General features: G+C 42.2%; 1 long non-coding RNA gene across 1 annotated transcript in view; it reads right to left on the bottom strand.

Moving 5' to 3' along the window:
- Positions 1–4643: 4643 nt before the first annotated feature.
- Positions 4644–23062, bottom strand: part of LOC141424180 (uncharacterized) — a 38666-nt gene continuing 20247 nt past the window's right edge. Inside the window, exon 5 of the long non-coding RNA XR_012449135.1 lies at positions 4644–5015. This is a non-coding gene — a long non-coding RNA (uncharacterized lncRNA). The remainder of the gene's footprint in view (positions 5016–23062) is intronic.

The following is a 23062-nucleotide window of genomic DNA, read 5'->3' as shown; positions in this document are numbered from 1 at the left end:
AAGAAGTTCATTTGAATTTCTGTTTAAGCTTCTCTTTCTTTCTCCCTTCCTTCCTTTCTTCCTTCCTTCCTTCCTTCTTTTTGGTGGTACTCATACTTGAACTCAGAGCCTTGCACTTGCTATGCAGGCCCTCTACTGCTAGAGCTACACCCCAGCCTTTTTTTGTCTTAATTATTTTTTGGATAGGGCCTCATGGTTTCTTTCCCCTAGTGACACCCTAGTCTACAATCTATACTTCCGACTATCTGTCATTACCATTGTCAACCACTACACACAGCTTGTTGGTTGAAACAGGGTCTCACTAACTTTTTGCCAGGGCTGGCAGCTGTGATCTTCCCAATCTCTCCCTCCTCTGTAGCTGGATTACAGGCATGAACCACCATGCCTGGCCCCTGTTCAAGCTTTTCCAGTAGTCATTTCAGTGTGTTCTAATGCCACCACCTGAGGCAAGACTAATTGTTGGTTCTCCGTGTGTTCCCACTCAGTAGGAAGCACCAGGGGTCTAATTCTTGTGTGAGTAGATGGCCCTCTGTGTGCCTGCAGATGAGACCTCCTTGTCAAAACATGAACGTTGAGTTTCTGTTCTAGCTCTGAGCTCTGCTTTGTCCTCACATTTTGTGGGCCTTGGGCATTTTCTACTTGCAGGAGTAAAATAGGGCATGGTGCCTGTGGGCCGAGATGGCAGAGGCTAGTCATCATTAAAGCAAAGGGGAGACTTTAAAGTCTGAGGAGGACACCGAATCTGCTGGCTCACCAGAGCAAAGGCCCAGATGTGTTGCCCATCCCAGAAATCATTAAAAACTAGAATGGTTGCACAGGTAGCAAGAACAACTCCCTCTACTTCCCTCTGACTTCCCATGTTGACAGTGACCCAATGTCCAAACTCAGAATCTGAACATCTGGTGTGAGTATGGACGAGAACAAGAAGACTGGATATTTGAAGTTGGGAGTATGGAGCCTGGGGTGCCATCTTCTCAACTCTGTCCCATCTCTAAGTCACCTCAGTGTTTCTTGTCCTCATCCTTCTCCAACCCTTTACTCTTTGACCCTGTTTTCAGGTCTAAAATGGATTAAGTTTAGAATTTCCAGGGGCAGGCGACCCTTTTCCTTCTTGCCCCTCAGGGTTGTTTGCCTGGTAGCTTGCATGTTTTGAATAGAACAGTTGTGCAGGGATTATCTTCCTTTCCAGAACAAAGTATCTCCAGAAGAGGTGAACAGACTGCTCTCATTCTAAAGTCCATTGTGATTATTATCCAAATTTCCTTAGTTCCTATCAGCTTGCCCATCAAAGACTCTACATAGAGCTTACTTAGGGAAAACAAATAACTTTCTAGTTCTAGCTGAGAGAAATTCATTAGGAAGCCAAAAAAACAAAAAATCTTGAACTGTATTTTCAATTTTTTCTACCTGACATCCTTTCCTATAGTCCAGACAAATCTTCCCTATTTCACTCCATCAATCAAACAAAAATATTGCACAAAGATAATTCTTGTTGATTATTTTAAACATTAACCATAACCTAAAAAAGAAAAAGAACCACAGTTCCAGGAGCACACACTTTAACAATGACCAAAGCAATTTGTATTTTAATTTAGAGACTCAGAGCTGGATCTGGAGGGAGAAGTTGTCATAGGTAAAAACTAACAATTAGTTATCCCAGGTTTACAACAGCAGCAAAGAAATGTCAAGCCATAAATTTAAATGACTCCAATTTCCCTCTTGGACCTGAGCTGTTCCCTGTTAGTGAGCAACTGTCACAAACTGTAAAGGGCAGACCATGCTACACAATGGGATATTTGAAAACCTAGCTGCAAAACATCAAATGAGAACACAGAGTCATCAGTCACTGAGAGTTTAGCTTGTCTGTGTCATTGTGGTTGCCAAGTAAAACTGAGAGTACTCTCTGCTGGGAACCAACATGGACTGAGGCTCCTTCTCTTTCCCTCTGGTTCTCAGTAGGCAATGGAGGCAGGTCACTGCCCACTGACTGCATCTGCCAGCTAGCTACAGATACCTGAGAGAACCCATCAAAACTGAGACCCTCTTAGTTGAGCCCCACCCCAATCAGTTAGCTACAGAAATATGGTAGTTGTTTCAATCCACTAAATTCTGGGGTGGTTTGTTACATAGCAATAGATCTCAATCCAGTGTACTTGTTAATCAAACAATTCCCCTCTTGTCAGTTCTAAAAATACCTCTCAATTATTATCACTTCAAATATTACTCCTTTGCCATTTTCTATTCATCTCTTCCATATCCTTCCTGTCATTGTGACCTGTTCTTTGTGATTTTGTTGTTGTTGTTATTGTTGTACTGGGGTTTGAACTCAGGACCTACACCTTCAGCCACTCCACCAGCCCTTTTTTTGTGATGGGTACTTTTGAGATAGGGTCTTGTGGAACTATTTGTCCAGGTTGGCTTCCAACCACAATCCTCCTGATCTCTGCCTGCTCAGTAGCTAGGATTACAGGCACCAGCCACCAGCGCCTGGCTTATTCTTTGTGATTTTTAAATTTGTATATCTATTTCATTTTAAGTTTCAGTGGCTATAAGCTTCATTTTTGAAAGGACTATTTGGTCCTTTTCTAAATCTTCTTTTTGTTCTTGTTTGTTTGTTCATTTGTTTTTGAGACGGGCCTTGCTATGCTGGCCAGTCGGCATCTCAAGTAGCAGGGATTAAGGCTGTGTGTCACCAGGCACAGTTGCTTTCTTTTCACATGCTTTCCTCTTTTTTTTTTTAATCATCTTTTCTCTTGTGAATCATTTAAAACATACTCTGTAGTTCTCTCTAGATCAATCTATTTCTCTACTTCTTGGAGCAATAATTTTCCACTTAATTTCATCATCTCTAAGGTAGTTTCCTCCCGTGGTTCAGGGTTTTTATTAGGAGCTTATTTTCAACAGATTCCCCATGGTGAGGATCTGTCCAGCCTTGGGTTGTCAGATTGCGCCTTTGTTGTGCCTCCAAGTTCTCTTCTGCTGGAGTCTCTGCAGATACCACCTGCCCTCAGTCAACTATAATGTCTTCTCAGCTTAGCGTGGAAATTCAAAGCTCTTGGCCTGTATGGCACAGCTGGGATTCAGGTTTTTGGTTTGACCTTCCTTTCACCTATAGCCTGAGGACACAGGAGCTTGTCTGAGCCTGTTCTTGCGAACACCCCAGCCCTCAGGAAGTCACACTTTGCAAAGTGCTTATTCTAGTGGCCTTCCTTGCCTACACCAGAAACACCATCTTATTAGCTTGCAATGGTGATAAAATTCCAGGAACCCCTAGGGCCTTTAATTGGTCCAAGCCCTGCAGAGGCTAGAGTGGTATCAGCCCCTACTTATGGCTCAGCACCTGAGTTCTGTTTCTGGACTCTGGACATTTCCTATTCCGTCAGACATGTATAACTCCACATTTATAACTAGATACAACTATATTTACATGTATAGTTTTATAGAAATAGTCATCTATCTACCTATCTGTTTCTCTCTCTATATATATATATATATTTACATATATTTATCTATATATATAGATACATATACATGACTTTTTGCCTCCAGCATTTTTCTGTAGAAGTAGCTATATTATAATAATGAGGGGTAAAATTCACAGGAAAGAAGCCATATGTGCTTGTTGTTAGAAAAGATGCCAGAAACACAATGATAATGAGATGCTCTAACATGTTACATTGAATCTTTGCCAAATTAAGGAAGTAAAAATTAAGGACAATGGAGGGATCTGAAAAATATGATAGACAAGGTAGTTTTATGTATATACGTTATCTATCTAGATATCTGAGTTCAATCCAAAGCACCTCCAGTACTAGTCACCCAGAAGCACTGCATATGTTTCCTGATGCTCATTTCACATTAACAGCCCTCATGAGCTCCAATAGGCAATGGACAACCAGGGACAGAGAGGAACTGTCATGGGCTATTGCTAAAGGTGTTTGCCTAACCTGCTTCACGGGTCCCGAGAGTGTCCGAGTCAGATTTCAACTGTGTGGGTCACCAGACTTGTCCTGTGAATCACTCCTGACTGCAGGATATGTAACAGAGTTGCTCTAATCTGCTGGCATATGGAGAAGTGGTAGTATTTGATGCGGTTGTTTTCCCCCAGTCCCTGGAATCAGGATAGTCTGCTTAGCCAAGATCTGACTCCCAGAAGAACCATCTATCTACCTACCTGTGGCTTCTGCTCAGGAACTCCTCCCGACATAGCAGGAGATTTGTTTGTGAAAACCTCACAGCTTGTTGCAATATTGTTGGTAATTATGACAAACTGGGAACAACTGAAATGCCTATCAGAGGGAGACTGGGTTAAAAATGTAGTATATTTACATTATATTGTGCAATGAATTATAATATTCTATTATAGTATGATATGAATTGTTATAACAGCTATTAGAATGAGTGGATTATATATATGTAATCATATATCCATATATAAAACATCTATGTATAATATTAATGCATATCATGAGGTAAGAAAAAAGAAATTAGTGAAATAAAATGCACATGTCATTTATATAAAAATTAAAAATATACAGACTTATTGTTTTAACTATAAAAAGGCAATTATGCAATTTAGGAAGTTTGGCCATGAACTGGATGTCAAATGATCTGAAAGGTTACAGCTAATTTTATTAGGCATAGTCATCACTGTGGTTAGAGTTTTTTAAATTCTTACATATTAGAGATATGTGCTATAATATCTATAAACAGAAAGATAGAGTCTAGGACTTACTCTAAAATAATCCAGAGCTGGGCACCGATAGCTCACGCCTAGCTGCTAAGGAGGCAGAGATCAGGAGGATTGAGGTTCAAAGCCAACCCCCGGCAAATAGTTAGTGAGACCCTATCTTGAAAATACCCAACACAAAACAGGGCTGGTGGAGGTTTATTTCTGACTCACAGTTTTGGAGGTTTCAGTCCATGGTCAGCTGCCCTATTGCTTTTGGACCTGTGACAAGGTAGCCCATCGTGGCATGGAGTGCATGGTAGAGCACCTCATTCATCTCCTAAGGCTGAAAAAAACAAAGGCAGAGTACAGGGAGGGGCCAGAATCCCAGTATCCCCTTCCATCACCCCATAGTTCCCTCAGGCCCCACAATGTTCCACTTCTCCTTCCTCCCCTGTCCTGGCCTTGGGCAAACACTGATCTGCTTATATCACTATTGATGAGTGTGCTTTTTGAAGAATTTTATATAAGTGAAATCCCACTGTTTTGCAGAGAGGGTACCTGGCTGCTTTCACTCAGCAATTTCTCGAGTTAAAGACAATTTAAAAAATTTTGGAACCACCGAGAAACAAAGCTGAACACATAATCTATGATTCAGAAGTAAAAGAAGGGCGGAATCTGTGGAGAGCAGGTACCACTGAGTAGATTCCCAAGAGGAATTTCTTTTTGCTTTTTCTGTTTCTTGGCTGCTATGAGCTGAAGAGATTAGGAAAATAAGCAAATCTGCTGTAGCGGAGTCCACGTTCCCAATCTTCCCTCACGTAATCTGTATTTGTCTGTTGTGTGACACCACCTGAAATTGCACAGGTGGGAGTGTTTTGGTTAACTAAGATACCCATTTAAAGCCAGAATCATCAGTGAGAATTCAGTCATGTAAATGGTTCAACCAGGTGCCTGTCATTTCAATGCTCACCTGAGCTTAGTATCAATAAGAGGATGAAGGCTGGGAAGATGAAGTGAGGCATGCATCTGGGGTCTGTGGAGAGATATAAGTGGGACATCGGGCATCTCCAGGACAAAGGGAACTAGGATACTGGGATAAAGACCCACAGAGGTGGGAGAGGGCCAGAGAAGAATGTGAAAGGACACCCAGAGTTAAGAGTCACCTATTCCACAATGTTCTCTAATGGTAGCCCCTGCAGAGAAACTGGCAGAAAAATTCCCATTCATCTTCCTGTGAATTGAATCCTCAACACCAGACAGTTCTTATTCCCCAATCCAGCCTGACATCATTATTGGTTGGTGGCTCACACTGGCTCTTGCTGGCTAGGCTAGGAGCCCAAGCATCAGATATTGTTTGTTGTGGGGGAAATTGTGTTCAAATATCAAATACCTGATCTACAAAGAAAATTTTGAAACATAACCTGTTGTACTCCAGGGACTCCTTACATATATAAATCTTTGTACCATGAGCTATGTTATAAAGGAAATATTTTCACAGATATAATTCTTAATCTATAGCCAATATCAGTCATTAAAAGACTGTTCGGTCTTGGGGCCCATAAGTGGAGGATGTTATGGAGGGATTGGAAAGTAGCCAAGGGAGACAAAGAAAATGATGAAAGGGTTTGAAAAATAGCCCTTCGGGGAAAAGTCTGCATGAGCTCTGAGAAGAGATGTGTGAGTAGACTGAATATCAGTCTTCCAACTATACAAGGATGTCACGGTATTGACGTCAAGGCTTTTCTGTGTCCACAGGGAGCGATATTAGAAGAAACCACATTTAAACTACAGCAGGAGGGATTTAGGTTGATCATCTGCTCCCAACCTGAAGATCAGACAGCCATTCTCAAGCTCCCAAGCTTCTGTATCACCAGGGAGCAGGTCGTTCCTGAGGTCCTTTTGATCTCCCTGATCAAGACAGGTCAAGTTCACACACACCTGATCATCTGCTTGCAGTCACTTGTGTACATTCTATTTGTAAGAGGATGAGTTCTATCCAAGAGCAGAATATGTCTCCAGGCTACAGAAAGGGTAAAAGAAGCAAATGTAAAGTTGTCAGAAATGGGGAAGTACATACAAGAACAGAATCAGCCTTTGGCTCATCACCTGGTACCCAGACTATGGGTTCTGGGACGATGGTGGTTGGCAGGAGTGTGGGACCAGCCCTGTTGTACTGTGGGACAGCTGAGCCTCATCTCAGGTACTGGGGGCAGGTCTTGGCAGTCAGGGTGTCCTTGGGGGCTGTTGACAAACCAGAGGAGAAGAATTGAGAAAGAGAGAATAATCTGGAATGGCGGAAGGAGCTCTGTGTTGTCCTGGAGAAGATATGCCTCAAGGGGACAAGAGGCTGTTTGAAAATATTTAAATGTTGTCGGGTAGAAGAGGGATTAGAATTGTGCAAATGTGGGGCCAAGGAGAGCAGGTCTGAGGGGCAGTGTCAGCTGACAAGAAGGAATCACTTCATAGTTGTCCAAGATGTTCAAAGGGAATTTGACATAGGAAGTGTTTGTGCAAAGACCAAATAAACAGCTTCTAAGACCAGTGGAGAAAGAATTTATGAACTTTTTTTTTGGTCTTGCTCATCAAATTAAACAAGAGAGAGAGAGAGAGAAAGTTACCCAGCAGTACTTTTCTCTTGGTGCTCAGGTGAGCTTTGCAGACTTAACCACTAGAGGGACTCAAAGGCAGCAGCCTCCCAGGGCCACCATCCTTTCTCGTCAGCCAAAAGCAAACCAGTCTTGGTTCTTGCCCCTTTAACTCTGCGGCTTTCCATATCTCCCTGGGGAATCTTTCTGGAATGCTGGCATTTTATTAAGTTCATCAATGACTGGGGAGGTCTCTGTAGATAGATAGGTCCAGTCACTGCTATCTGTTATCTGCCTCATTTACAGACAAACCATTTTTCTTCTAAAAATTCAAGCACTCCTTAAATAACTAAGAGATGAAAACTCATGCATTAATAAATATAAAAATTTTCAGGGCTGGCTCAAATGGAAAGAGCATTTGCCTAGCAAGCATGAAACCCTGAGTTCAAACCCCCAACACTACCAAAATAAATAAATAAATAAAATTTTCCAAACATTAATTTATAAGCTAACTACATTTTCCTATATATGTATGTGCATATGTATGCATATATATGTGTACAGATATATACATTCTTCTAAAATCACAGATATGTCTGAACCTCTTAAATGCTACAACTGCCCTAAAAGCAGAAACACACAAATGAATCATCACAATGATTCATATATGAAGTAAGTGATGAATTTGGTTATGTAGCTGACAATTTTTTTTTTTTTTTTTTGGTGCTACTGGGGTTTGAACTCAGGTCCTCATCACACTTACTAAGTAGGTGCTCTAACACTTAAGCCATTCCACCAGCCTGGATCTGAGAACATTTATAAGCAAAATATTCAAGATGATACCTTGCTTCTTCTTGGTGCTTATAGTAAAATGAAAGAAGAGAGAGAGAGAGATTGATTGATCAAAGGAAGAACTATGAGCCAAAAAGGAACCAGGACTCAATGATTTAAAAATTTCTCCATCCCTGCAGATGGCAAAACATACTCAAATTAAGAAATTACATTTGCTGTCTATACTCCCAAAAGCAATCTACATGTTTAATGCAATTCCCATCAAAATCCCAATGGCATTCATCAAAGAGATTGAAAAATCAACCATTAAATTTATTTGGAAACACAAGAGACCACGAATAGCCAAGCCACTACTCAGTAAAAAGAACAATGCTGGAGGTATCACAATATCTGACTTCAAACTATATTACAAAGCAATAACAATAAAAACAGCATGGTACTGGCACAAAAACAGACATGAAGACCAGTGGAACAGAATAGAGGACCTGGATATGAAGCCACACAACTATAACCAACTTGTCTTTACAAAGGCGCTAAAAATATACGATGGAGAAATAGCAGCCTCTTCAACAAAAACTGCTGGGAAAACTGGTTAGCAGTCTGCAAAAAACTGAAACTAGATCCATGTATATCACCCTATACCAATATTAACTCAAAATGGATCAAGGATCTTAATATCAGACCACAAACTCTAAAGTTGATACAGGAAAGAGTAGGAAATACTCTGGAGTTAGTAGGTATAGGTAAGAACTTTCTCAATGAAACCCCAGCAGCACAGCAACTAAGAGATAGCATAGATAAATGGGACCTCATAAAACTAAAAAGCTTCTGCTCATCAAAAGAAATGATCTCTAAACTGAAGAGAACACCCACAGAGTGGGAGAAAATATTGGCCAGCTATACATCAGACAAAGGACTGATAACCAGAATATATAGGGCACTCAAAAAACTAAATTCTCCCAAAATTAATGAACCAATAAAGAAATGGCAAATGAACTAAACCGAACTTTCTCAAAAGAAGAAATTCAAATGGCCAAAAAACACATGAAAAAATGCTCACCATCTCTAGCAATAAAGGAAATGCAAATGAAAACCACACTAAGATTCCACCTCACCCCTGTTAGAATAGCCATCATCAGCAACACCACCACCAACAGGTGATGGCAAGGATGAGGGGAAAAAGAACACTCTTACACTGCTGGTGGGAATGTAAACTAGTACAACCACCCTGGAAAAAAATTTGGAGGCTACTTAAAAAGCTAAACATTGATCTACCATGTGATCCAGCAATACCACTCTTGGGGATATACCCAAAAGACTGTGACACAGGTTACTCCAGAGGCACCTGCACACCCATGTTTATTGCGGCACTATTCACAATAGCCAAGTTATGGAAACAGCCAAGATGCCCCAGCACTGACGAATGGATTAAGAAAATGTGGTATCTATACACAATGGAATTTTATGCAGCCATGAAGAAGAACGAAATGTTATCATTCGCTGGTAAATGGAATTGGAGAACATCATTCTGAGTGAGGTTAGCCTGGCCCAAAAGACCAAATATCATATGTTCTCCCTCATATGTGGACATTAGATCAAGGGCAAACACAACAAGGGGACTGGACTCTGATCACATGATAAAGCGAGAGCACACAAGGGAGGGGTGAGGATAGGTGAGACACTCAAAGAACTAGATGGCATTTGTTGCCCTCAATGCAGAGAAACTAAAGCAGATACTTTAAAGCGACAGAGGCCAATAGAAGAAGGGTACCAGGAACTAGAGAAAAGGTAAATTTGAGAAGAATTAATTTAGAAAGTAACACACATATACAGGAAAGCAATGCAAGTCAACTCCCTATATAGCTATCCTTATCTCAACTAGCAAAAACCCTTAGTCCTTCCTATTATTGCTTATACTCTCTCTTCAACAAAATCAGAGATAAGGGCAAAATAGTTTCTGCCTGGTAGCGAGGGGGGTAGTGGGGGAGAGGGAGGGGGCGGGGGGAAGGGGGGAGAAATGACCCAAACATTGTAAGCACATATGAATAAAAGAAAAAAAAAGAAATTACACTTGAGCTGTGGCATAGAAAGGAGTACTGGCTAGAAAAAAGCCAAAGAGTGATCATTCGGCTTTCATTATAACGTCAGGAAGACCCAAGGATCAGCACAGTATTCAGACACACAGAGCCCTCTCCAGAGATGAGGGGTGAACCTCATAGAACTTTTCAAGTAATAGGGCCTTTGGGGAGTTCATTGAATTGCTCATCTCAGCTAGAATCCAGGTAGATGATGGCTTATCTCAAAAAGAACTGTGCACCTGACTTTTGTGTAAAGGGGAATTCACAGGGGATCCACACAGTATTTGAGAAAGGTATTTCCTCAAAAATACTGCCAACTTAAACTGAAGGGGACAGAAAGAGTACAAAATGAAAGGAGGCTCACAGAGCTTTCAACTCTTACTGGCAGGAAGCAGGTTGATAAAAATTCCCAGGTGCAAACCTGTGCTCACCTTCATGAAAAAAGAAAGGAAGATTCAGAAGGCAGAACCAATAACTGGAGGGTGGTATTTCTGGCCCTTGAAATCTAATCAAGAAATTATAGATGGATTTTCCAGATTGGAGTTTTGAAGTTGGTGTTCCTCTTTACTTTCTCATCCCTTTTTAAATAAGAGTGTCTAGCCAGGTGTGTAGTACATGCCTGTAATCCCAGCTACTTGGGAGATGAGGATCAGAAGCTCATGGTTCGAGGCCTGCCTGGGCAAAAGAGAGAGACCCTATTTGAAAAATAAACTAAAAGTAAAAATGACCAGGGAGCATGGCTCAAGTGGTAAGCCCCAAGTTCAAACCTCAGTACCACCAAAAAAAGAAAAAAATAGGGACTATCTATAACTAGTTTGCTACCTGTTCCTCCATATATGTTAGGAGTCAGATAACTTGGTCTGTTAGTTTTATGGACTGTGGGGTCCTGCACAGGAACCTCCTCCCTGGTTGTACCTGATTTACATGCGGTTCTGGATTTTGAGCAGATGTTGCCATGGTGTGAGGTTCGTGGAGACCTTGGGAGGGAACAAACGTGTTTCACACATGGGAAAGATGCTGATTGCTGGGGCTCAGAAAGAAGCTGTGGACAAATATAGTGGGCTCCTCCCGTTGAGTGTGTATGGGACTGTGATTGGTTTCTAAAGAGATGAATTTGGAAAAATTGATGTGGCATGTGTGATTGTGTGTGCATGATCACATTACATAAGATCAGACTCCAGGAGGTTCTCTCTCCTGGATGGCTTTGAGGGGCAAGTTGCCAAGTTGTTAACCATTGTATGAAAAAGGTCACGCAGCATGGAGCTTAAGGCAGCCTCCCACTGACAGACAGCAAGCAAAAGAGGAGCTCAGAATGCCAACCTATGAATGCTCTAACAGCCACGTGGACGTGGAAGCAAAAATGACATCTGTGAAACATGTGAAGGGCACAGGTGGCAGCTGGTATCCCGTGAGTATGACCTGGAACAGCACAAGGACAGACTGAGAGCGATGCTCATTATTGTTGCTCTTGACCTTGTAAACAAGGGTGTTTCATGGCAGCGGGGGTCCTTCCTTCTGGAGCTCAGCATACACACCCAGTCAAGGAGTCAGGCACACTGGAAGTGAACCCCGGGAAGCAGAGCAATCTCAAGCCCAGAGGCTGCTTCATGCCAGCAAGGCTAGTCTGTGGTCAAGTGCAATGTCACGTGAACTTACAAATCAAAATACCAGCATTGAGTTTTAGCTTTCAAACTGTTAGCACACTTGGTCCTTAAAGTCACAAGTCAAATTTTCACTTTCTGAAGTTCGTGGGGGCTACTGTCTTCTCTTATGTAGTTAGGACATTGAATTTCTCCATCTATCACGGAATGGAAATTTGGCTTGTTTCCAGTTGTTGGTTGTTATGAGTAAGCTGTTGTAAGTATTCAAGTGTGAGTCTTTGGGTGGTGATGTTCTTATCTCTCTTGGGTAGACTCCTGCGAGTGGAATCACTAGATTGTATGGTAAATATATGTTTAACTGAAAAAAACCTCTCCATCTGTTTTTTTTTTTTTTTTGGATGTACTGGACTTTGAACTCAGGGTTTCACACTTGCTAAGCAGGCGAGTGCTTGAGCCACACCTCCAGTCTTTTTTCCCTGGTTATTTTAGAGCTACTTCATACTTCCCAGGGTTCCATGGTTGATGGTATGACAGTTACATACCACCACACTTTTATTTCCATAGAGATACGGTCTCACAGGCTTTTATGTGCAGGCTGTCCTAGAACCGTGATCCTCCTGATCTCAGTCTCCCAAAAAGCATGGGATGCAGATGTACACTGTGCCCTGCTATTGGTTGAGATAGGGTCTCTCTGAGCTGGCCTCAAACTGTGATCCTCTGGATCTCAGCCTCCCAAATAGCTAGGTTACTAGGTGCTTGACTCACTTTTTTTTTTTTTTTTTTTTTTTGTGGTATTGGGGCTTAAGTGGAGGATTTTTTTCAAGGAGCTATTTGCTTGGGCCGGCTTCAAACCATAATCCTCCTGATCTCAGTCTCCTTAGTACCCCTAGGATTACAGGCATGAGCCACCAGTGCCCAGCACACTTTTACATTCTTACCATCAGGGTATGAACCTAAGTTTTTTACAGCTGTACCCCATACATTTATCAACTTTTCTCCCTGCCCCCTTTCCTTCACTTGTTTTCTAAAATTACTTCTCCCCCAAATTATCTGCTCCAACTCCTTGTCTCAGGGTCTACTTTCAAATAAACTCTAACCAAAGCAGCTTTTGTGGTTGTTGTTGTTGTTGTTTTTTACAAACTGGGGGCATCCATGAACAGCCATTAGGAGAACAAGGGTTCTGGTAATCTCCCCATCCTCTCTCTCTCTCTCCCTCTCCCAATAGAGGATGCATGGATCTGTAGGAGATGGGAATAAAAGGCACTTGTTGGCCATCTTGGACTGGGATATGAGCAACAAATGAACCTACATTGGATTAAACCACTGAGGGTGGGGTTATCATACATCTAGAATTCTCTAAGAAGCATGAGTTTCCTGTCTCAGGAATTACATGGGCAGTGGTTGAATGGTCAACTGCCAAAGACACTGTAAAAGAGATTCCTGGGAAAGAGGACCAGATGGCTGTAAAAAGAATAGCTCACATTTATGGAGCTGTTATGGGTCAGCCACATGCACAATTCTCTTCTTTAAGTCTACAATGTGCTTTGTCATGCTCATTTTATACTTGAGGAAGTAAGGCATTGAGAGGTTAGGTAACTTTCCCAAGGTCACACAGCAGGTAAGGGGTAGAGCCCAGACACTCTTCCCCTTCCAGGTAACTCACTCTCAACTGCTACTCCTCACTTTGCTATAAACCAAGTTAGTTCGAAGGCTTGGAGACTGGTTTTGTTTTGCAGGTTCACAGGGCTTTTCGTTCTGTTTTTCTTAAGATTTTAGCCTGTGCTTTAAAAAAATGAAAAAAAAATGCACATAAAATTTCCAGTTTCTATGAAAATTCCAAAAATCTGGCGAAACTGGAGTTGCAAACCAATATGGCAACAGGTAGCTGGAGCTGAGGTCTCATCCCTGCTGGTGGGTATGAGGCCCCTCCCTTAGGTCATTAGGCTTTGGAAGCTTTTGAATTTGAGAACCCTCAAGGGTTCCAGCTAAAGCCAAGCTCTCTTCTGTAGCACAGTGCTGGACACCCCATAGGGACTCAATAAACATCAAAAAACAAGTAAAAGTGCAACTGAGGTCCTCTCATCCTGTCCCTCTTCCTCCCACTCCTTCCTGTGGCTGGCAACCCCTACATCTGAGTGACCGAGTGGTCACACACAAGACTAATTTTCCTTTCTTCCCAAGTCTCCAGGACTATCTACTCTAACTGCTGTGCCTGACCCGGGTTCAAATGGCATTGTTATCAACTGAAAATATTTGCTTCTATACAAACAGTGTTTGTTCCCGAATAACCGTCCCCAGCCAGGTGCACTGGCTCTCTCCTAGATTAGGCTGTACACAATGGACTGTTTGTAAAGGCTCGGGCACACAGCGGCCAGGCAGGCGTCCCCTGCCCCCAGCTCTGGAGACCTGCTCAAGATGGATGAGCACAGTTTTAATCCGGCTGGCCACCGCTGGGCTCGCACATGGATGTGCAGGCCGGGCACACCCAGGCTTTTCTCCAGCGTGGTCAGCAAAGCTCATTTGGAGAGGGCAGGTCTGGGGCACCGGCTGATGGCAGTGTGACGCACGCACACACGCCGATCCCCTGCAGAGCCCAGCCTGCTCCCCGCCCCCTCCGCCCATCTCCAGTCCCGCAGGAGAGGCGACGTAGGGCTCTTCCAGGAGGGGACCGCCTGCCTGCCTGCCTGCCTTGCGTTGGGGGAAGAAGGTGACACTGCATCTGCCCACGCTTAGGCGCCCCAAGTGTAGGAGGAAGGTGGATTGCTTAAAGAGGCAGCTGTCAACTGCAGGCGGTTTTCCCCTAGGGGACTTTTGCAACACAGAGGGATTTTTTTTTTTTTTTTTTTTTTTTTTAATGAGACGGGGTCTTCTGTCCTGCCTCTGCCTCCTGAATGCTGGGATTTTGACGGAGTGAATTGAGAGGAGAAGGGGGTTAGGAGCCACCTGCACCCTGTGGGTGGAGGCCAGGGATGCTGATAAGAATCCTACTCATAGGACGTTTTGCTCCCCCTCCTCCCAGTCCCCATCACCAAATGTCAGTAGTGTCTACACTGAGAAACACTGGCGTAAAGGAAGACTTTTGTAACTTTTTAAAATCTAAAATGAAAACATTAAAAATTTTAATGTTTCTGAATTAACTTTCATAAATATTGGCAAAATTGAGCTGGCAGTGTAGCTCGGTGGCAGAGTTCAGTGCCCAGCATGGGTGAAGCTCTTGGAGCCATCCCCAGTACAAAGAAAAAAACTACAAATTACAGTTTATTAGTTTATAATCAGAAGAATAAAAAAAGAGCTATTTAAAATATAGATAAGCATGCTGGAGTTCCCAAGTATCATCCTTCATTATTTATAGATGGATAGTGGTCGAGTCACATCGTAGGTACACAATACCTACTTGTAATTTTATTTATTTTTGTGGTTCTGGGGATCAAACCTGAAGCTTTGCACTTGTTAGGCTCTACCACTGAGCTACATCCTAGCTTCTCAATATCTACTTTGAATGAATGAATGAATGACATACTCTAATAACGCCTTTTACTTGATTTGTTATAATGTGGTTATTTCCTTCCTTGAGGCAGTCTACAGCTTCTTGGAAGGTAGGGGGAGTAGGTACTGAAAAATCTATTTATATACTTGCTTTTCTGCTTTGGGCTTTAGCATGTGGGGCCCTGACTCCAGCTGAACTTTGTTTAATAAAATGTTGTCAGAACTGTCAGATTTGCTAATAAGCTTGGCCTCTCTCTTTTCTCAACTCTTGTGGTATTGTTTGGGTAGATTGATTTGATAAATTTCCAGTCCATCTGTGTGAGAACCAGATCTGACATTGAAATGAATTGTAGTCATAAAACTATGTCTCACCAAGGAAGAAATATTTCATAATAGAACTATTAAATTATTAAATATACTCCTTGAATCGCAAAGCTCCAAATCATAGTGCTGGAACTGGGAGGCTTGGTGAAAGCGTGACTCACTGCTGGTGATCCTTGCCACCCTACCAAATTGCTTATGGTCCACAGGACCTCTAGACTGCTTTTCTCCAATGGCAAATGGTCTCTCAATGGCATTGTCACCACCTGAAATACTGCCAGGCTTTTTTTTTTTTTTTTTGGCAATGCCAGGCATGTAACCCAGGGCCTTGCACACACCAAGCAAGCAATCTACGCTGAGCCACACCCCCAACCCTTATATCAGATATTGTTTTCTCTTTCAGACGTCTTTTCCATAAGGGTAAGGACCTTTTCTCACCCACCCACTACGATATCCAGTGCTTAGGAAGAATCCTGGCACATGGAAGTCATTTACTAAATGGCTGTTGAATAATGGGAGGCAGGGTAGAGGTCCAGAGATTGAGTGACCCACCCAAGGTCACAGACAGCCCCCACAGGAGAATGGGTCACATAGCCAGTGACAGGTCAGGCCCATTATGTGCAGCGCACCCCACCTCCTCCAAATAGGTATGCCACCTCCTCCAAATAGATATGCCACAAGTGACACTTGGCTTCATTTCCTAACACCACAGGAGCTGCCAATGAGAGCCCAGAGCTCTCATTGTATGCGACATGGCCCCGTCATTTCCCAGTTAGGGCCACCAAGGCGTGATCTTGTGACCTGACTCACATGGAAACCAACTGATTTGCCCAGGACAGAGGACTTTCCTGGGATGCAGGACTTTCAGTCTGAAAAGTATGATAAATTGGTCACTCTATGTGACAACACTCAGTGGAAATATATACTGCCCTAAAGTGGATGCTTCCTCTGGGAAGCTTCCCGCAGTTCTCTGAGACTCTTGGACACTCAGTGGCATAAAGGAGAGACCTTAGTGATCACTGTCTCTGGACATTGCAGAACCATGTGTCTGCGTGAGGAATGGGGATGAGAGCAAAAGCTGAGGGCAAATCAACATATGTTTATCCCTTGTAAAAGAACCCAGCCTTGGCTCAATTTTAGGTGAATATTCCTGTGAGAGTAAGAGCCCGTGTGGTCAGAAGGACTCACTTACAAGAGAAGCCTGAAGAGGAGTGAGTGAGTGTGTGTGTGTGTGTGTGTGTGTGTGTGTGTGTGTGAGAGAGAGAGAGAGAGAGAGAGAGAGAGAGGGAGGGAGGGAGAAAGAGAGAAGAAGAGAGAGGAAGAGAGGCCCACTGATTTTTAACATTGACAACTACTTTTTAAAAATGTAAGCATGCAATTCAACAAAACATAACTGCAGGCTAGTCCAGTCCATTGCCCATTGATTGGCAGCTGCTGATAGAGTCTGACATGGCATAGGGGGAAACTGAAACACAAAGTACAGTGTTTGCTCACCTAGGATCCAGGCCACCAAGTTTCGGTCACTGGTTTTTCGGTTTTTTTTTAAGACTAATTAATTTGGTGTGGGGGATGCTAATAAAAGAAAAGACTAAATGAGCACCTAACATGTTTCAGACGATCGCTGAATTTATTTCATTGTATAAAATTACACCCAATTTTCATAATCTATTTTTGAGCAAGTTAATCTCTCTTGCCTGTTTCCTGTAGAAATGATAACAGTAAATAATTCATGAGGCTCTGGTACAGATTAAGGGGATTAATTTATATTAATTACCCTAGAGTAAACCTGTGTCATGTCATTGCCACACATGTCATCATCCTTGTCTCACATGTGAAGAAACTGACTTCTCAGAGGTTACCTAACTTGCCCATGATTGCCCAGCAATAAACCAGCACTGAGAGTTGAATACTGGTTGTCTGACTCTAATTACGGAGTCTTGTCCTCCTTGCTTTAGCACTAGGCTGGTGTTATAAATTCAAGATAAGAAAAGCAAAAACAAAAAATCCAGTTTTTCTCCTGTGGTGAGCACTGTATGCAATTAGGGTCAGGTGTCAAGTTTAATGCTCTTTGCTTCTGCTGTGAGCTGAGCATCACCTGCTGTGATGGAAGGGAAAATGTGACGCAGGTAATAAAAATGGTGGATAATAAAAATAATGGCTTCCTGGACACTCATTGTGCAACTTGGGGGCAGTTAATTTATCTTCCTAATTACGTTTTGCTTAAGCTGATTTTAAAATTAGTTTGTTTATCCTGAGCACATACTGATTAACAGCAGGGAGAGGTGGCCTAGAAGCTTCTAGGTGGATGGGGGAAGATATTTTGAGATAGGAGGGAGTTTCCATGAATGATTCTGATAGCTGTTGAGAGGTAGATACGTTGATGATACTCTGAGTGTAACTACTATGATTCCTTGTTGGAATTTAAAATATGGCTCAGACTACAGATCCAGTTGATCCTTGTTCATTTTTCAGTGCTGAGCAGAGTTCAGACCCTCAAGGTAGGCAGATCAAAAAAGAGAAAAGGAGGGCTGGGGTGTAGCTCAGTGGTAGAGTGCTTGTCTAGCATCCATGAAGTTCTAGACTTGATCCCAGTGAGAGAGAGAGAAAAAGAGAGAGAGTGCTGAAGGTGACCCCAGGAGTTTCCTTTCAATCACTATCGAAGGACAATTAAATGCCTATTATATACTATGGATTATGCTGGCTGCTGATCGTACCAAGATGAAAAAGGCCATTGTCTGCACCTCTGGAACTTTGCAATCTGGTGAGGAAAACAGACTTGGAAACAGAAAGCCCAGCCCAGTGGAATCAGGGCTGTAAAAAAGACAGGACTGGAGCTGAGGGAGCAAAGAAGAGAGGGATGCTGTGTGTCTTACGGAGGGGGGTTAAGGCAGCCCCATCCCTCACTCCAGGCTCTCTCAGTCCCTGGAATGGACGAGGGGATGGTAGATGAGAAGTGGGGAGAGTGGGAGGGAAAAGGGAAGGGGTTGGGTGTGGGATGCTAGGAGCCCCTGAGCACTCAGGGTCAACTGTCAAACAGGGAGTAGGAGAAAGGGGAGTCAGGACAGCTCTCCTGTTCCTCTACCTTTCCTGGTATCTTCTAAATCTTCAAAGCAGCTAGGAATCCCTCCCCTACTCCGTGAGTCCACCTCTTAATTCACTGATCTCTTGGGTCCAGCTCTGCAGGGCAACCATGGTGCCTTCCAGCAGCCTCCATCCTCAGGATACTACCAGCTTTTTGTGGGTGCTAATTCTGGTTTGCCTCGGTGTCCCCTGGTTACTGGCTCAGTTTTTCAATCACTTGCAAAACCAGTCCTTGAATGTAATTCACTCTATTTAAATACAAAAAGTAGTTATCAATAGGCATTAATAAATACTTTTATACTCACAGCTGACAACAAGTCAGGCATGAGCTAAACACAGGCCATACAGTTGGTCCAACCCTCCAAAAGCCCAATGAAGTAGGTATTACTTTGTTTCATTTTTCAGATAAAGAAGGTATAATGGGGATGGGAAACTTGTAGATCAAGAAGCTACAGAGCTGGAATTCACACTCAGCAAGTCTTTTGACTTCAGAGCCCAGGTACTGAGCCACTAGGCTTTTCTGCCTACTACTGGGTGCTGTATGTAACTAGGAATATAAGACACACCTACTGGGGACAAAAGGTATAGATGTATAAAGAGTAAACCATGATGTTAAAGAGATACAGTAACTTAAGGCAACAGAAAAGCTTCCACAAACCGGAATACGGTTCCCAGAAGCATGAATCGTAGAGGGGAGAAAGATGGAGTGATCAAGGAGACTTAGGAAGGAGGTAAGGTTTGACCTGCAGCTTTCCTGCTAGTTAAGGAGACAAAGCAAGGACAACTAAGAAGTCACTAGTGGGATGGTACAAATTGCAGTGGGAAATTAAAGAAGGGAGCAGTTAGTTAGCACAAGGTACACAAGGCATCTGCTTGTCCACTGGGCTTCAGTGGATGTGCCCAGTGGGTGGAATGCCTGAGATCACTCTTTTCGTCTGTGCACACTTTTAGGTTGGAATGGGTTTTCCCAGGACTTCAGCTTCTCCCTTGAATGTGGTTTCTCCCCAAATCACGTGAGATCACAGCAGGGAAGACAGGTCCCACTGCAGGTGAGAAACAGGCACCATCTCTCCCAGTCCACAGGGGTGATGTGGTGAAACGGCACACAGGTGTGCTCCTTAGGTAACAGGGGAAAATGGCTCCAAGGACTTGTGGAGAGAGTGAAGAGTCTAGCATGGGGAGGTAGGGTAACATCTGTATTTTTTTTTAAGTGGTTCTGAGGTTTGGTCTCAGGGCCTTGCCTTACCTAGGCAAGTGCTTTGCCACTTGAGCCACATCTACAGCTCTTTTTGCTTTTAGATTTTTTTTGCATTTTTTTCCCCTGGGGCTGGCCTGGACCTCAACCCTCCTCCTATGGTCTCCCCACATAGCAGAGCTAACAGGTGCATGCTACCACATCCAGCTTATTGAGCGAGATGGGAATCTTGCTAATTTTGCCTGGGCTGGCCTTGAACTATGATCCTCCCAGTCTCCAGCTCCTGAGTAACCTGGATTACAGGTTTGAACCACCATCTCTGACTTAACATCTGTATCTTTTCAACTTGTCCATCATTTCTTTCATTGGAGGAGTCCTTTCCAGCTCCGTATAGTTTGAAGGGGACTTGATAAAGTATGGTGTCTCTACCACAGGGGAAGGGATACAACCCAGCTGGCCAATCGGACTGTTCCATCTCCTGGCCATAGTGATTGAGCCAAGCTGGTGAATAAGTAGGGCCCCTGCTCTCCAGCCATGCTATCTTGGAGCAGCCTCAGAGATCCATTTAGCATGCCAGGGCTCCTGGGAGCCAACACTGGGGAAAGTTCTTGCAGGCTTTAGCTGGTGCTCACTTAGGATATGAATGGTCAGTGGTGTGTTAATGGGTAAAAGTGCAGAAACTCTCAGGTGACAGTTGCTGTGGAGATTTGGGGCCTTCTCAGTGCTTTTCTACCTTGCTCCAATTAAGCTTAAACTGTACTTCCTAGGACAGAAGCACAAACAGAAGCATAAACCTGAGAATCTTTGCCCCAGAGGGGATCTGAAGATGGGAAACAGGCATGGCCACTCATAGGGCCCCATCTAGGCAGTCTGTTAAAGGGAAGCACTTTGGAAAATATACTGACCACCTTCCTTCTAGAAAGACTGGAACAGCTTCCATTCCCACTGAAAGTCTGAATATATTCTTTTCTCTCTGTCTTCATAAAACCCAGGCATTTAAATTAAAAAATATATAGAGAAATGAGTTACATGGTGTTATTCTAATTTGTATTTGACTAGTGAATCAAAGTCTTTTAATATTTGTATTAGTTAGCTTTGTGTTGTTGTGACAAAATACCTGAGAATAGCTTAAAAGAAGGAATTATTTATTTTGGTTCATGGCTTCAGAGGGTTCAGTCCATGTAGTTTTATTCAAATTTCCCTGGTGATTAAGGTTGTAAACATCTTTTCCTGTGCTTACTGGATATTTATAGATCTTCTTTTGTTAAATATTTTTGAAGATTTTCCTTGTTTTTCTTATTTTTGAAATTTTTATCTGAGGCAGACATGGTCATGTATATAGACAAGTCTAAAGAGTGTATCCTCCTTAAATAAATTCTCCTAGAACTAATAATTGATTTAGCAAGCTTGTCAGATACAAGGAAAACAGACAAGAATCGTTATATTTCTATGAACCAAAAATAAAAAAAATGGAGCATGACATTTAAATTTGCCATTTATAATATCAAAAATAAACTACTTAGAGACAAATTTAAATAAAATATATCCATACCTTATGTACGGAAAAACTATAATACATTGCTGAGAGAACCTCAAAGAGATATGTCAATGAGGAAAAGACCACGTTTGTATACCGGATCTAATGATAATACATCAATTTTTACCAAATCCATCTATAGATTTGACTAACCCCCATCGAAACCTCTCAGGCTATTTTGTAGAAATTGACAAGCAGACTCTAAAATTTGAAGTAGAAAGCATCTAGAGTTGCTGAAAAAGAACAAAGTTGGGGAGCTCAGACTGATTTCAAGACTTAGAAAAAGCTATAGTAATCGACACAATGTGGTAGTCATGAAAACACAGGACTACAGATCAAAGGAACAAAACAGAGTTTAAGGCACAATCCACACATACACAGCCAGTGACTTTTGACCAGGATGCCAAGATACGTTAATGAGGAAATGATAATCTTTTTCAACAAATGAACTCCGACACCTGGATTTCTGCATGAAAAAAAATATTCCTCAACCTGTGTTCCCACCACTGACAGTGATTAACTTAAAAGGGGTCAAAGGCTTAACTGTAAAAGCTAGAACTTCTGATTTCTGAAGAAAACATTAGCGCAACATCTCTGTGACCTTGGGGAAAGAAAGCTTTCTCAGGACATAAAAATTACTAAATATAAAAGAACAAAATCAATAAATTAGATTGCATCAAAATATTCTGCTCTCAAAATAATTTTAAAAATGAAAAGACGAGTCACAGACAGGGAGAACATTTAAAATACACATAATTGACAAAGGACTTGTAGATGTTTTTGATTTATAAAATTTTAACATTTTTTATAAAGTCAAATGCATCAGTATATTTCCCTATGTATACCTTTGATGATTGCTCTTAGAATGATCCTATTAACACCAAACTTTACAAAAAATATCAATTTATAATTTTCTGGCATTTTAACAATGTTGAAATTATAATCTAAATATAAAATGAAAACCAATCCCAGTACCACCCAAAACAATTTAAATGAAAACATTAAAATTTCAATCTTTCTGAATTAACTCTCAAAAATCTTACAAACTGGGCTGGGGGTGTAAACTCAGTAGCAGAGCACATGCCTGGCACACACGAGGCCCTGGCATCAATTCTCAGCACTGCAAAAACAATAACAAGTTATTCCAACACTGTTTATTGACACTCATCTCTCCTCCCAATTCAAAGTGCCCCATTTATTAAATATTAAATAGTCACAGGCATTAGGGTCTTCTCTGCGCCTTTTATTCCATTTCCAACCATGGAAACAGCTGAACACTCTTATTAGTGCTGGTGTGTTTTTCCTTTCTGCACCCTGTGGCTACTGACATATTCTCTCTCTCTCCCTCCCTCCCTCTTTTCCTATCTCTCTTTCCTTCCCTCCTTTCCCCCTCCCTCTCCTGTATCCTCTTTGTCTTTCTTTCTTTTCTTCCACAAAGATGTGTTGAATCCTCATTGTTCTTCTCCATGCCATCCCTCTCCACCAAATCATCTTGATGTAATATTTGGGTTTAATGAGAATTTTGTTGCTTTTAATGTCTAAGTTCTGTTTACTCGTTGAGAGAATGTAGAAACAGAGGTGTTAAAACTAATGGCAGGCTAGTCCATTACTACCTAATAATTTAGTGACCCTGATTCCAAGGGGTAGTGGGAAAAATGAGCCACTTTTTCAAATCACAAGGGTCTAATTTGTAAATAGCCTTTCCCAGGGCGCA

Source organism: Castor canadensis, chromosome 6 (assembly GCF_047511655.1).
Source record: "Castor canadensis chromosome 6, mCasCan1.hap1v2, whole genome shotgun sequence".
Classification (NCBI taxonomy): domain Eukaryota; kingdom Metazoa; phylum Chordata; class Mammalia; order Rodentia; family Castoridae; genus Castor; species Castor canadensis.
Note: the sequence above shows the minus strand (reverse complement) of the source record. Positions and strands in the feature narration are given on the sequence as shown.